The following is an 8,634-nucleotide window of genomic DNA, read 5'->3' as shown; positions in this document are numbered from 1 at the left end:
CCCGTGTGTGCCCTCGCCCTGCGGGATCCCCTCCCTGCTCCTGCAGCTCAGTGCTGCCCATGCAGAGCAGCAGAGATGACAGAAGCTTCTCTGGCTGTTGAGTTACAGGTGTGTCTGCAGGGAGGACTTCTCCAGCTCCTTTGCTGGTTCCTGCATGCAAGCCCGGCTCCCATCGCAGGGGTGAGCAGTGAGTCCCTGCTGACCCCACAGGCTGAGCACTGGTTTTGTGGAATGCACGCATCTGAAATGGAACTACTTTCTGTTAAGGTCCTCCAAAAAGAAAGAACAAAGCTACAGGAGACAAATCACTTGAGTCAAACGATGTCCTGAAACAAATTCTGAAGGAGATGGTGCAGGGAGGACAAGGTGGGTGCATTTCTCTCAGCCTTCTCCCAAGCCTCAGCAGCTGGGGGCTGTCGCTGCACATCTGCACACGCCGTGCCCGGCACAGGGGAAGGGATCCATGGCAGCCTCGCGGCCCCGCTGCTGCTTTCACGCCCTGCAGGGCTGTTTCCCAGCCTGGCCTGGCTGCAGCTCCTCCCCAGCCTCTGCAGGAAGGCATTTGGCATCAGCTGACAGGGTGCCCAAACTGCACCACGGGCCATGCACACCCTGAGATTCCCTGCAATTTCCTGGTCTCCCAGGACATCATGAGGGATGGCTTCTTGGAGGAGGGATGGCCCTGGCCAGCCCCAAGGACCTGGGCATTTTCCTGATCCTGATCCATATCTTTGACAAGTATTGCTTCCTGAAGAAGCCACCTGCCTGACTGGGAACAGCTCCATCTGATCCAGCTGTCCCTCTTCCTTTCTCCAGAGGTGGACATAGAGGCTCTGTGGAAGGCAGCATTTCCTGAAGGATGGGAGGCGATGCCAGGCAAGGCCACAGGCACAGGAGGTAATTGCTGTGCAGGCTCAGCCCTCGGGGGGGACTGTGTGGCAGCAGCTCTCCCCCCAGGGCCGGCCCTGTCTGACAGGGCCTGGCTCTGTCCCCCTGGGCTGTGGGAGCTGTCCCAGCAGAGGGAGGGAGGGGCAGTTGTGGCCCTGCCTGCTGCACATTTCCCAGGGCTGTAGGGAGGGTTTCCACCGTGGCAGTGCTCCGGAGAGCCCTGAGGGGCCCTGGGCTGCTCCAGCCGCCCCTCCTGGGATGTTGCCCAGGGCCTGCAAAGAGGGACGAGAGGGACCAGGAGCCAGCCCAGAGCTCCCCAGGCCCCTCTGCAGCTTTGGCCATGTCCATTGGCATCTGGCTCCCAGGGCCTTGCCCAACCCCCTTGCAGTGCCCAGTTCCCTAAGGCAGAAGGGGATCCCAGCACACCATGGAATGGTTCTGATCTCTGCTCCCTTCTAGACTGGGATCAAGACATGGATTATCTGGAGTCCCGGCTGGATGATGGTTTGAAGACCTTGGCACATGCTGGAGGCAAGTTCTCAATGTCCCTTTTTCCTGACACAATGATCAGTGTCACTGTGGCAAGAGCTCACTCAGGTGCCACTCTCGTTAACGTCACCTCAAGGCCGAAGGATTCTGGAAACCTTGCCCTGCTCCTTTCTCGAGCCCTGAGTGATCCCCCAGGGTCGCTGTCGGGGCAGGAAGGAGCATTTAGCTGTCAGCCTTCTTGCCGTGTGCAATGCCAGTTGCTCCTTGCGTGTGCTCTGTGCAGCCCCGGAGAAGAGCAGAGAGGGAAGGGGCCGGGCCCAGGGCTGTGGCCCGGGGCGCTGTGCCCGGCGCGGCTCCTCTGCCGGCCCCAGGGAGCCTGAGGATGTCCAACAGTGCCAGGGGAGCTCTTCTGTCCTGACTTTCTTTGCAGCTGAACCTGTTGGTGAAGCAGCTTCCCAGCCCATGTCCACGACTGAGCCTCAGGGAGAAGATGAGGGTAGGTCAAGGCCTTTCCCCTGGGAGAGCTGCCAGCTCAGAGCCCAAAGGTGGCCAGCGGGGCATCGCTGCAGGTGCCAGGACACAGCTGTGCCCGTGTGTGCCCTCGCCCTGCGGGATCCCCTCCCTGCTCCTGCAGCTCAGTGCTGCCCATGCAGAGCAGCAGAGATGACAGAAGCTTCTCTGGCTGTTGAGTTACAGGTGTGTCTGCAGGGAGGACTCCTCCAGCTCCTTTGCTGGTTCCTGCACGCAAGCCCGGCTCCCATCGCAGGGGTGAGCAGTGAGTCCCTGCTGACTCCACAGGCTGAGCACTGGTTTTGTGGGATCCATTCATCTGAAATGGAACTACTTTCTGTTAAGGTCCTCCAAAAAGAAAGAACAAAGCTACAGAACTCAAGAAACCTCATGAGCCATTGAGAATCATGAGGCAAATGCTGAAGGAGATGCTGCAGGGAGGACAAGGTGGGTGCATTTCCCTCAGCCTTCTCCCGAGCCTCAGCAGCCGGGGGCTGTCGCTGCACATCTGCACACGCCGTGCCCGGCACAGGGGAAGGGATCCATGGCAGCCTCGCGGCCCCGCTGCTGCTTTCACACCCTGCAGGGCTGTTTCCCAGCCTGGCCTGGCTGCAGCTCCTCCCCAGCCTCTGCAGGAAGGCATTTGGCATCAGCTGACAGGGTACCCAAACTGCACCACGGGCCATGCACACCCTGAGATCCCCTGCAATCTCCTGGTCTCTGGGTAGATCAGGAGTGGAGGCTCTTGGGAGGAGGGAGAGCCCTGGCCTATCCCAAAAGTTTATATGATTACGTGATCCTTATCCATGGTTTTGGCAAGTATTGTTTCCTGAAGAAGCCAACACACAAATGGGGAACAGTTCCACCTGACCCAGCTGTCCCTCTTCCTTTCTCCAGAGATGGAAGCAGAGGCTGTGCTGACGGCGGCGTTTCCCGGAGGAAGCAGTGGCTCATTGGCAGCCTCTGCTGCAGGAAGGGAGGCCATGCCAGGCACAGGCACAGGAGGTAATTGCTGAGCCTCTGCGCCTGAGCCCTGCTGCGGCTTGAGCTGCCATCTCTGCTGCTGGGCAGTGCGGGCACAGCCCGGGCAAGAGCGGCACAGCACAGAGGAATTCTCCCGAGCAGGCTCGGGGCACGCGGGCACTGAGCAGTCCTGCTGGGCTCCCTCCGTGGGAGACACGTCCCGAAACCTGGGAGCGGCTGCAAGGGCTGCCCATGGTGGGGAAAGGGCAGAGCAGGGCTGCTGTGTGTCCTGACAGGGCCTGGCTCTGTCCCCCTGGGCTGTGGGAGCTGTCCCAGCAGAGGGAGGGAGGGGCAGTTGTGGCCCTGCCTGCTGCACATTTCCCAGGGCTGTAGGGAGGGTTTCCACCGTGGCAGTGCTCCGGAGAGCCCTGAGGGGCCCTGGGCTGCTCCAGCCGCCCCTCCTGGGATGTTGCCCAGGGCCTGCAAAGAGGGACGAGAGGGACCAGGAGCCAGCCCAGAGCTCCCCAGGCCCCTCTGCAGCTTTGGCCATGTCCATTGGCATCTGGCTCCCAGGGCCTTGCCCAACCCCCTTGCAGTGCCCAGTTCCCTAAGGCAGAAGGGGATCCCAGCACACCAGGGAATGGTTCTGATCTCTGCTCCCTTCTAGACTGGCAACGAGACTTGGATTATCTGAAAGTGCTGGTGAATGATGGTGTGAAGATCTTGGAGAATGCTGGAGGCAAGTTCTCAATGTCCCTTTTTAGTGACACAATGATCAGTGTCACTGTGGCAAGAGCTCACTCAGGTGCCACTCTCGTTAACGTCACCTCAAGGCCGAAGGATTCTGGAAACCTTGCCCTGCTCCCTTCTCGAGCCCTGAGTGATCCCCCAGGGTCGCTGTCGGGGCAGGAAGGAGCATTTAGCTGTCAGCCTTCTTGCCGTGTGCAATGCCAGTTGCTCCTTGCGTGTGCTCTGTGCAGCCCCGGAGAAGAGCAGAGAGGGAAGGGGCCGGGCCCAGGCCTGTGGCCCGGGGCGCTGTGCCCGGCGCGGCTCCTCTGCCGGCCCCAGGGAGCCTGAGGATGTCCAACAGTGCCAGGGGAGCTCTTCTGTCCTGACTTTCTTTGCAGCTGAACCTGTTGGTGATGGTCAAGCGACTTCCCAGCCCATGTCCACGACTGAGCCTCAGGGAGAAGATGAGGGTAGGTCAAGGCCTTTCCCCTGGGAGAGCTGCCAGCTCAGAGCCCAAAGGTGGCCAGCGGGGCATCGCTGCAGGTGCCAGGACACAGCTGTGCCCGTGTGTGCCCTCGCCCTGCGGGATCCCCTCCCTGCTCCTGCAGCTCAGTGCTGCCCATGCAGAGCAGCAGAGATGACAGAAGCTTCTCTGGCTGTTGAGTTACAGGTGTGTCTGCAGGGAGGACTCCTCCAGCTCCTTTGCTGGTTCCTGCACGCAAGCCCGGCTCCCATCGCAGGGGTGAGCAGTGAGTCCCTGCTGACCCCACAGGCTGAGCACTGGTTTTGTGGAATGCACGCATCTGAAATGGAACTACTTTCTGTTAAGGTCCTCCAAAAAGAAAGAACAAAGCTACAGGAGACAAATCACTTGAGTCAAACGATGTCCTGAAACAAATTCTGAAGGAGATGGTGCAGGGAGGACAAGGTGGGTGCATTTCCCTCAGCCTTCTCCCGAGCCTCAGCAGCCGGGGGCTGTCGCTGCACATCTGCACACGCCGTGCCCGGCACAGGGGAAGGGATCCATGGCAGCCTCGCGGCCCCGCTGCTGCTTTCACGCCCTGCAGGGCTGTTTCCCAGCCTGGCCTGGCTGCAGCTCCTCCCCAGCCTCTGCAGGAAGGCATTTGGCATCAGCTGACAGGGTGCCCAAACTGCACCACGGGCCATGCACACCCTGAGATCCCCTGCAATTTCCTGGTCTCCCAGGACATCATGAGGGATGGCTTCTTGGAGGAGGGATGGCCCTGGCCAGCCCCAAGGACCTGGGCATTTTCCTGATCCTGATCCATATCTTTGACAAGTGCTTCCTGAAGAAGCCACCTGCCTGACTGGGAACAGCTCCATCTGATCCAGCTGTCCCTCTTCCTTTCTCCAGAGGTGGACATAGAGGCTCTGTGGAAGGCAGCATTTCCTGAAGGATGGGAGGCGATGCCAGGCAAGGCCACAGGCACAGGAGGTAATTGCTGTGCAGGCTCAGCCCTCGGGGGGGACTGTGTGGCAGCAGCTCTCCCCCCAGGGCCGGCCCTGTCTGACAGGGCCTGGCTCTGTCCCCCTGGGCTGTGGGAGCTGTCCCAGCAGAGGGAGGGAGGGGCAGTTGTGGCCCTGCCTGCTGCACATTTCCCAGGGCTGTAGGGAGGGTTTCCACCGTGGCAGTGCTCCGGAGAGCCCTGAGGGGCCCTGGGCTGCTCCAGCCGCCCCTCCTGGGATGTTGCCCAGGGCCTGCAAAGAGGGACGAGAGGGACCAGGAGCCAGCCCAGAGCTCCCCAGGCCCCTCTGCAGCTTTGGCCATGTCCATTGGCATCTGGCTCCCAGGGCCTTGCCCAACCCCCTTGCAGTGCCCAGTTCCCTAAGGCAGAAGGGGATCCCAGCACACCATGGAATGGTTCTGATCTCTGCTCCCTTCTAGACTGGCAACGAGACTTGGATTATCTGGAAGTGCTGGTGAATGATGGTGTGAAGATCTTGGAGAATGCTGGAGGCAAGTTCTCAATGTCCCTTTTTCCTGACACAATGATCAGTGTCACTGTGGCAAGAGCTCACTCAGGTGCCACTCTCGTTAACGTCACCTCAAGGCCAAAGGATTCTGGAAACCTTGCCCTGCTCCTTTCTCGAGCCCTGAGTGATCCCCCAGGGTCGCTGTCGGGGCAGGAAGGAGCATTTAGCTGTCAGCCTTCTTGCCGTGTGCAATGCCAGTTGCTCCTTGCGTGTGCTCTGTGCAGCCCCGGAGAAGAGCAGAGAGGGAAGGGGCCGGGCCCAGGGCTGTGGCCCGGGGCGCTGTGCCCGGCGCGGCTCCTCTGCCGGCCCCAGGGAGCCTGAGGATGTCCAACAGTGCCAGGGGAGCTCTTCTGTCCTGACTTTCTTTGCAGCTGAACCTGTTGGTCAAGCGACTTCCCAGCCCATGTCCACGACTGAGCCTCAGGGAGAAGATGAGGGTAGGTCAAGGCCTTTCCCCTGGGAGAGCTGCCAGCTCAGAGCCCAAAGGTGGCCAGCGGGGCATCGCTGCAGGTGCCAGGACACAGCTGTGCCCGTGTGTGCCCTCGCCCTGCGGGATCCCCTCCCTGCTCCTTCTCAGGAGAGGTGGCTGTTTGGAGGAGGGAGGGCCCTGGCCCAGCCCCAAATCTGAGACGTTTTCGGAAACTTATTGATATCTTTTCACAAGTATTGCTTCCTGAAGAAGCCACCTCCCCATAGGCAACTGTTCCATCTGACCCAGCTGTCCCTCTTCCTCTCTGCAGAGGTGGACCAAAATACTGTACAGAAGGCAGCATTTCTAACAGGAAGCAGGAGCTCATTGGCAGCCCCTGCTGCAGGAAAGGAGGAGCTGCCAGCCACGGGCACAGGCCCAGGAGGTAATTGCTGTGCCGGGCTCAGCCGGGCTCAGCCCTCGGCGGGGCTGTGTGGCAGCAGCTCTTCCCCCAGGGCCACCCTTGCAGGGCCCGGCAGCAGCCAAAGCTGGAGGCGCCTTGGCTTCGAGGCCTCTGGAGCTCGTTCCGCAGCCCCTGGCAAACGGGACTCGTGCACCCACGTCCCTCCCGCTGCAGCCGCCTCCCGGAGCCGGCCCCGAGTGCCCAGAGGCCCCAGGCACAGGAGCAGCCCCGAGCGGGAGCCCTGCCGCCAGCCCAGGCCCAGAGGCAGCCCTGGCTCCCACACTGGGCAGGGCTGCTGTGTGTCCGGACAGGGCCTGGCTCTGTCCCCCTGCGCTGCGGGAGCTGTCGCGGGGCAGGGAGGGTCGCGGGGCAGCTGCTGCTGCAGGGATGGCTTTGGCCCGTGTCCCTCGAAGGAGCCCCTGCCCCAGCAGCTGCGCTGCCCCCGGGCTCTCCTCCCGGCCCTCTGGGCTTTGTTGGTGGCACAGCCTGTGCCCAGGGGCGGCAAGGTGCCTGCAGGCCCCAGCTCTGGGGAAGCAGAGAACGTCCTGGCCGTATGCAACGTGCTGCCAGCTCAGCAGTGCTGCACAGCACGGGCTCACGCTCCCCATTGCTCCCGCAGATTCAGCCGGCACCACAACACGTGTTCCCAGTGACCAGAAGGGGACAGGAGGAGGTTGCTATTGGGAAACACACTGCTTGCTGGAGCTCATGGCCATCGTGGGTGGTGCAGCGCTTGTCTTGATGTTGTGCTGTGTTGGAGTTTGGTATTGCTGGAAGAGAAAACGGTGAGTATTTTGTTGCTCTCCCCCTCAAACTGCTTCCTTTAAAGGCTGCTTGTAGACAGGAAACATTCCCCGTGAGGCTGCTGTGGAGCTGTGGCGAGTCCGTGGTTGTCCAAACAACTCTGCTGAGGGTTCTGCTGCTGTCCAGTGCTTTAATTGGCCTCTTAATTGCTGGGCCTTGTCCTGGGGAGCCCACTCAGGCTGCAGCCAGTGCTGCTCCCACGGAGGCTGCCTGGCCAAGAGCAGCCCCAGGAGCACCGGGCAGGGGCAAAGCAAGGTGGGGAGGAGAGAGAGCGGGGCCGAGATTGCCCTTGAAAGGCAGACGCGCTCTGGGGCCCGCTCCTGGCCAGGGACCCTGCCCAGAGCCATCCCCTGCTGGCTGGGGCCTCGAGGGGCAGCTGTCCACCTGGGCCAAGGTGTGCCAGCAGCTGCAGCCGTGCCGGGGAGCCTTGCCAGCTCTGGGCCCTGCTGGGGAGGAGGGTCCCTGTGTGCCAGGTGCAGCTGGGGGCCTCAGACACCTCCTCTCTCCACAGGTGCCGCTCTGCACCTTCACAAGACCAGCAAAACACCTCCGTGTGGGAGAACCGGACCTGTCATCTGACATCTCCATGCCCAATGTCCCTGCCACGGCTGCATTACCAGCTTATTGCTGTACTGCCATCACCCAGAAGAGGACCCTCTGTCCCCAAAGGCACTGGCCCTGCTCTCGGGCCAGAGTTGAAGGGGGACCCCTCCTGCCAGAGCAGGGTTTGAGTTCAGCAACGCCTCTGGGCTCCAGCTCTGGTGTCTGGGTGGTACCACCAGCACTGGTGGAGCTCCTTGTCTGGGCACAGCCAGGGCTGGGCAGGCAGCAGCCGGGCACAGGGCTGCTGAGACCAGCAGCTACTGTCTTTATTTTTCATTCTGCAAGATTTAGAAGTATTTTTCATAGGAAAAATCCCCAAATATTTGTTCCGTTTTTCCACAATAGTTCAGTATTTTTCAAGTAGTTTTACAATTCTGGAAAACTTAGAACATTTTTACACTTCTGGAATAAAAAATAATATTGCATTTAATTGGTGAGCTTTACTCTGGGAAGAACTAAGACACGCTAAGACAGGCAGACTGCTGGAGAGGCTCTTTTCCCACTGGAGATTTATACCTAGTCACAACCCAATAACCTAAAACCTTTTCCCAGACATTTTCCAGGACTTCTGACAAGCTCACCTCTTAGTCTTCAGAGGCAAACTTTGAGCACAGCAGGAAGCTCCTGAAGTCACGATTTTGTTTGCTTCTGGAAGAGCCTGCTCTGTTCTAGAGCAGGGGTTCTCTCAGCTTCCTGCCGCCCCGCTCCGCCCCAAGCCTGTCCTGAGCCCTCTCCTCCAGCTGGTGCGGTCCCATGGAGCTGCTGTAAAATGCAACAGCTC

At 60.4% G+C, this 8,634-nt stretch overlaps 2 long non-coding RNA genes across 2 annotated transcripts; both read left to right on the top strand.

Moving 5' to 3' along the window:
• The first annotated feature begins 286 nt into the window (after window positions 1-286).
• LOC125331397 lies at window positions 287-1,564 on the top strand. The gene is made up of 3 exons (XR_007206035.1): window positions 287-366; window positions 817-897; window positions 1,348-1,564. It is a non-coding gene; the product is annotated as an uncharacterized LOC125331397 (long non-coding RNA).
• A 4,757-nt stretch (window positions 1,565-6,321) lies between these two features.
• LOC125331858 lies at window positions 6,322-8,181 on the top strand. Its single transcript, XR_007206243.1, has 3 exons — window positions 6,322-6,428; window positions 7,066-7,231; window positions 7,762-8,181. It is a non-coding gene; the product is annotated as an uncharacterized LOC125331858 (long non-coding RNA).
• Window positions 8,182-8,634: the final 453 nt, after the last annotated feature.

The sequence above is a fragment of the Corvus hawaiiensis genome, chromosome 11 (assembly GCF_020740725.1).
Source record: "Corvus hawaiiensis isolate bCorHaw1 chromosome 11, bCorHaw1.pri.cur, whole genome shotgun sequence".
Taxonomy (NCBI): Eukaryota; Metazoa; Chordata; class Aves; order Passeriformes; family Corvidae; genus Corvus; species Corvus hawaiiensis.
The sequence above is the reverse complement of the archived record's forward strand: the minus strand, read 5'-3'. Positions and strand labels throughout refer to the sequence as shown.